Source organism: Triticum urartu, chromosome 2, assembly GCF_003073215.2.
Source record: "Triticum urartu cultivar G1812 chromosome 2, Tu2.1, whole genome shotgun sequence".
Taxonomy (NCBI): Eukaryota; Viridiplantae; Streptophyta; class Magnoliopsida; order Poales; family Poaceae; genus Triticum; species Triticum urartu.
Genome location: NC_053023.1, coordinates 412,750,745 through 412,757,405, shown reverse-complemented (window position 1 = coordinate 412,757,405; position 6,661 = coordinate 412,750,745). Strand labels below are relative to the sequence as shown.

Genomic DNA, 6,661 nt, shown 5'->3' with positions numbered 1-6,661 from the left:
CTGCGAGAGGGTTATATCTACGGTGAGCGCGTGAGAGAGGAGGCCGTGGTGGCCATGGCCATGACAAACCCAAATTTCATCATGGAGCAGCGTGCCATCTACGATGTCGTCTGCGCTCTTATTAAGAACTATATCTAAGTCATAAGTTTAGCAAACAATCAAATAATTGTGGAATTATTATTGCTGATCAACTCTTATTAAAATTTTGGGGATTTATAGATGAAACAACACTATATTCATTAAACAAAGATGCACCATCTAAATATCAGATAAAACTATAAAGAGTTATAGAATATTTTAGACCAATGCTTGATTGTAGGTTTTGTGTTCCCCTCACTGAATTCAAAGGACAAGATGTTTGTCAAAGAATGAATGTTCTTCGAGAAAAAAGTTTTCTTGCTAATGGAGTAAGTGGGAGGATGATACACTAGTGTAGAACCGGGCAATAGCACCGGTTCGTAAGGCCCTTTAGTGCCGGTTCGGTAACTGGCACTAAAGTGTGGGCACTAAAGGTCCCCCCCTTTAGTACCGGTTCAACACGAACCGGTGCTAAAGGGCAACCACGTGGCATGAGCCAGCTCCGGGGGCAGGGAGCCCTTTAGTACCGGTTGGTGACACCAACCGGTATTAAAAGGTTGGGGGGGGGTTTGGGTTTATGATTTCTTTTTCATTTAATTTTGTGTTTTCCATTTAATTCTTTTTCGTTTGCTGGTATTTTATGATACTACATATTGTACACGTTATGCATATATATATAGTAGCACTATTCTGATCCCAGGATCAGAATAGTTATTTGGATCACGATCAACCCTATATAGGGCCCGATGCACTTGTTCCCGAACTCCTTGAACCTGTGCAGGAGAAAAAAAGACACACCCACTCTTCCACCACTTCCACCCGATGCCCAACCTCCCCCGATCTCGCTGCCGCCCCCCGCTTCCCCTGCCTCCCGGCGCCGCCGCCCCCCGCTTACCCTGCCACACGGCGCCGCCGCCCCCCGCTTCCCCTGCATCCAGGCGCCGCCGCCCTCCCGCTTCCCCTGCCCCAAGGCGCCGCTGACCCAACCTCCCGCGTGCCACCTGACTTCCTTCCCCCGCCGCCCCTTGCTCTGGTGGGCCTCCCACCGCTACCAACCGGCGTCGGAACCGTCCCTCGCCCTGGATCGCACCGCCCTCACTGCCCACGATGGGGATCGCGCCACAGGCACCATCCCACGATGGGGATCGAGCCGCAGGCACCGTCCCACGATGGGGATCGCGCCACTGCAATCGCATCGCCCCACCTCCCGTCGTCGGGATCCTGCTGCCGCGCGACAACCACCGGGATCCTCCCACCGTGAACTTCTTCCACCCTCCACCGTGACCTTCCCTCCCCCGCCTCGATCCTGACATGGCTCCATGTTTCGTTGATGTTGTAGGCGGTCGCTACTCACGCCGCGCGCGTGTGGCAGTGGACGGACGCGATGGTTTCCTTCGACATGAACGACCGCAAAGAGTACGTCACTTCCCAGCCGCCCCCTCTCCCTGTGTCTCCTCCTAGCGTGATTCATGTGTCATTCATTGCGAGATTGGGAGGTGTTTGCTCTCTCGCATCCTGTAAATTATTTGTCTCACATTTGGCCCCGTCTGCTGCTCTGGTGTCGAAACCCGTAGGAGATTGAGATGGTTGTTTCGCTTTTAGAGACTACGATTGATCCAATGATGATTCATGTCTTGGTTGCCATGAATTCTGCTCCATGTTTTACAATCCAATGGGTTACCTATGCAAGTTAACAATACTGGTTTGGTGTGTAGAAGCTTGCTCAAATTCAGTGATGTTCTGTCTCAGGGTTTGCTTAGTGTGAATTATTCGCCGTTGGTATGATGTCATTGCATTAATGCTTTTGGCCCATTGTGTAAGTGTGGCAAACTATTCTTCTATCATTGCCTCTATGTAGAATTACAACAGTGTGATTTCTCATGTTTCATGTTTGGCAGACAAATATGTTGAAAATCAACTAACAGTTGCGAGTATGACATATGTTCAGAATAAGAACCATTCATGCTATTCGGTGTTTTTACTGCTTGGTCATTGGTTGATGTACACATTTTCAGGAAGTTATAATCAGGAGGCAACATCTAATAGTTGCTAAATGCTAAATATAATAGTTGGTGTGCAAATTCTTCTACGCTGAATTTTACAGTCTGATGGGTTCACCGTGCTAGTTAGCAGTATTGGTTTGGTGTGTTGAATCTCGCCCAAATTCAGCAATGTCTTGTCTCAGGGTTTGTTTAGTTCCATTGGTATGATTGTGATGTCGTTGCATTAATGTTGTTTGTCCACTATTTAAATGTGGCAGACTATTTTTCTACCATTGCCTCCGCGTAGGATTAGAATAGTGTAATTTCTAATGTTCGCTTTCAGGACTTGACTCTTGGTTTTATTGAGAAGGTGGCTCGTCGGATGCTGTTGCCGTGGATGACGATGATCTCGTTCTCGATAGGAGAATGAAGAGACACAATAAGGCGTTTGTTTTGTGGCTGTCTTTCCGTTGTTGGTGTGTTATGAATTTGATTGATGTTCCGTGGTTTGCAGGGAGAGGGGACGAGGATCATGTGCTCACCGTGCAACACGGCGTCACCTCTTCGCTTCGGAGCGTCGGGATTCTTGCTAGAGAGCATTCAGTGTCGGATTTCCTAATGTGTATTGTCCTTCTTTCATTTGTGGTCCACTATTTGCTGTTGTTGGTTTACAGGTTTGGAAGGCAGCCATGCTGCTAACCTGACTTTGTGTTGCACAAGAGCTTCACGTCGTCTGAATTCGACGGTGTTACTGCCATGGAGATCGGTGTTGGGACAGGTGATGGCTTGTTATGAAATTTAGTGAATGAGAAAATTGTGTTGTGCTTGTACAACTGTGTAATTTTTTATTTTTTATTTGTTTTTGTGAATGTCAAAATGTTGAGTCTGAGAAGTTCAAGTATGTTAGTTTAAACTGTATTATTGAGATGCTCCAACTGATTGTAGGAGTGCATTGAGAAATAGAGTGAAAAACATCTATAAAAATGGAAGTTCAGGAGGATCAAAAAAGAAAAAGAAGAAAGAAAAAGCTCACACTTCCGTCGTTGATATTTACAACGACAAACAAGTAACAAGTTCATGTTTGTCAACCATTGAAGTTCATGTATATGGTAGCTGATGATTGTTGTGTGCACTCAGGGGAGCACAAAAAAATGCAGTTGACCGAGGGCCATGGATGTTGAACTTATGTGCAGTTAGTGTGGCGTGTGTCTCAAAAAAAATTGTGTTCAGAAAAACAAAAACAATAAAGAAACAAAAAGAGACAAACCCAATGATTTTTGTAGGAAAAATCCTGAGAAGTTCAAATTGTTCAAATATGGAAGCTCAAAATTGTTAAAATAAATCCAAAATTTTCTAGTACTCGCCTCCCACCTCTTTTCTCGCGATATAAAAATATAGAACCTCACTCTTAAAACAAAAAAACTAAGGAATTTCACACACACACTTATATGAAAAGACCTGGATATGCTTGAAAAAGAAATAAAAACTGAAGTGTTCAACTTAAAAATAAACTCGTGAAATTCCTTATAGCGACAAACACATCGGTTTTATTTTCCACATTTATAAATTAAATACACAGAAATTCAAAATAAAAATGTTGAGAAGTTCACATTAAATTAATGGTGTAGTTCGACGTTTAAAACATCTTAGATTTTTTTCATTACTAAATAACGAAAAGTGAGAAGTTCAAAGAAAAAATAGAGCAAATTAAAATTTATAAAAAAGATGTTCACTGTTTGTAAATAAAAAAGACTAGAAGTTCAAATTTAAATAAGAGACTGATTCAATATATATTAGAAAACTAGAATTTTTCCGTTACTAAAAGAAATAATCCAAGAAGTCCAAAATACAAAAAATAGAGTAGCTCGACATTTATTAAAAACTTAGATTTCCTTGTTAACAAAGAAATAAAATCGTGACGTTCAAATTAAAGTTAATAAAAGTATGAAGTTCAATTTTTAAAAGATGTTGGATGCTTATTTAAAAAACATTTTTTCCAATAATAAAACTTAGAAGTTCAAATTAAAATAACAGAGAAATTCAAAGTTTATAGAAAAATAAAGAAAATCTCGTTACTAAAGAATAAAATGAAGAAGTTCAAAATAAAATAAAAGGAACAACTAAAAATGTTTAAATAGAAATGTCTTGTTTTAAAAAGAAGAAGTTCAAACTAAACTAATGAAGCGGAGCGGTTCTAATTAAAAATTGAAGTTGTTTCATGCTTATAAAAATCTCAGATTTCCACCAATACTAAAGATTACAACCAAGAAGTTCAATATTAAAAAACGGATCGATTTAATGTATACAAAAAACTCAAGTTTCTCGTTAGTAATGAATAAAACCAACAAGTTCAATTGGAAAAAGTAGAGCAGTTTGATATTTATTTGAACGAATCAAAATTTTCCACTTACTAAAGGACGAACAAGTTTGATGTTTCTAAAAAAACTCCAATTTTCACATTTCTAAAAAACACAGAAATTAGTTCAAATAAAAAAGTTAGAGTGGTTCGATGTCTATAAAAAACTCATATTTTTTTGTTACTAAAGCAAAACAGAAAGAAGTTCAAATTCATAAGTGCCAGAAGTTCACGTACTACATGGTTTGTGTTTTCATATGAGAATTGGAATAAAAAACTAAAGTATAAAAATTAGTTGCAAGAAGTTGAGGTGCTCGGCACGGGAAAGTTCAGACCTTTTTCTGAGAGAGGTAATCGGCACGGTGTATCATTTGTGAAACTCCCGATGAAAGGCAGACAAATTACGAACAAAAAATACGTGGTAGAAGTTCAAAGTGAAAACAGTGGGAAGTTCAACTACTACACGGAATGCATTTCAGATGAGAATAAAATGAATAAAAAACTAAAAGCCTAAAAGGTTTGTTGCAAGAGGTTCATGTCCTCCTCAAGGTGCAGTTCAAGATCTCTAGTACGAGACGTATGACCTTTAATTACATGTTAAAAACAAGCAAAAAACAATGTTGTTTTTGCCATTGTTAAGACTGTCTAAAAAAGAAATGAATTTTGTAACGATTGCCTAGATGAAAAAGTTGCTCCTATTCATAAGCTTTCGAACGGTATGTTATGTGGTACATTCCGATAAATGGTTTGAAAGTTCGACGTATACCATTAGAAACACATTTTACCACATTCAAAAATATTTTTTGAACCATCGCGAGCATGAAAACTGATTAATACGGGAAAGTTGCGTGTTTTCAACAGCTTTCCATGGGTATATCATTTGCTCAATTCCAGAAAGTGGTTTGGGAGTTACGAACAAAAAACAACATGTCAAAAACAGAGTGAAGTTCAAATAGACATGTCCGAGAAGTTCAACTACTTCACGCAGTGCATTTCCATTCACGATGAAGGCAGAAATCATGATATGATCATTTTCTAATTTACTTCAAAAGGGTAGGAATATCATTTGTGTATGTTCAAGTCCTCGGTCGGAGAAAGTTAAAAATATTAATGTGAGATAGGTTTATACAAAAGAAATATCATTTGTGTAACACTAACGAATGGATGAGAAAATTACAAACAAAAATACGTCACAGAAGTTCAACGTGAAAATAGCAGGAAGTTCAACTACTACGCTGAATGAATTTTAGATGAAAAACTTTTAAAATCGTCGCGAGTATGAAAAAACGATCAACACGGGAAACTTGCGTCCTTACAGCAGCTTTCCATCGGTATATCACCTGCTCAATTCCGGTGAATGGATGGAGAGTTACGAAAAGTGGATGGAGACCTACGAGCAAAAAAATCACCTGGAAAACAGAGTGAAGTTCAGGTACACGTGCCGAGAAGTTCAGGTTCTTCACGCGGTGCATTTTTGAAGAATCTGTTTCGCGATAAAGGCAGAACGCATGATCCCGCCATTTTCGAAATTACTTGAAAACGGCTAGGAATCAGAGAAGACCATCAACATGAAAAAGTTTCGCATTTTTCGTAGCTTTTCAGCGGTATATTATTTGCCCCATTCCGATAAAGTTTGTAGAAATTACGGCGAAAATACGTTTTTCGCCATTTTCAAAACTGACTTATAACCGTAAAGAATTGGGAGAAACAATACATACCAGAAAGTTTCGCATTTGTTCAAGCTTTCCAATGCCATATCATTTGCTGCATTCGGACGCACGGTTAAAAAATTAGCTCGAAAATACGAACTCGGTAGGACTTGGACCGTTTTCTAAATTACTCTTAAACCATTCAAAATTAGAAAAAAACTGTCAAGATGAAAAAGTAGCGCATTTTCATAAGCTTTCCAACGCCGTATCATATGCCTCCATTGGATTAGCCATTTAGAAATGACATCGAAAGAACGAACTCAGCTGTTCGGTTTATGAAATTTTACGTTTTTTGAAATTACTCTTTAACCATAAGGAATTAGAGAAAACTTTCAACATGTGGAAGGAGCGGTTTTGCAGCAGCTTTCCAACGCCATATTATATGCCTCATTCTGATAAACGGTTTAGAAATGCGATCGAAAATACGATTCACGTTTTTTGTGCGAAGAAAAAACGGTTTTCAAAACTGCTCTTAAACCGCTTATATTTTGCCAAAAGTTTAAGTTGGGTCATGATATTGGTGTCCATAGCTTTCC

At 39.3% G+C, this 6,661-nt stretch overlaps 1 long non-coding RNA gene across 1 annotated transcript; it reads left to right on the top strand.

Annotated features, from left to right (window-relative positions):
* Positions 1 to 854: 854 nt before the first annotated feature.
* On the top strand, positions 855 to 2,500 carry LOC125541599. Its single transcript, XR_007297602.1, has 3 exons — positions 855 to 1,335; positions 1,418 to 1,494; positions 2,431 to 2,500. It is a non-coding gene; the product is annotated as an uncharacterized LOC125541599 (long non-coding RNA).
* Positions 2,501 to 6,661: the final 4,161 nt, after the last annotated feature.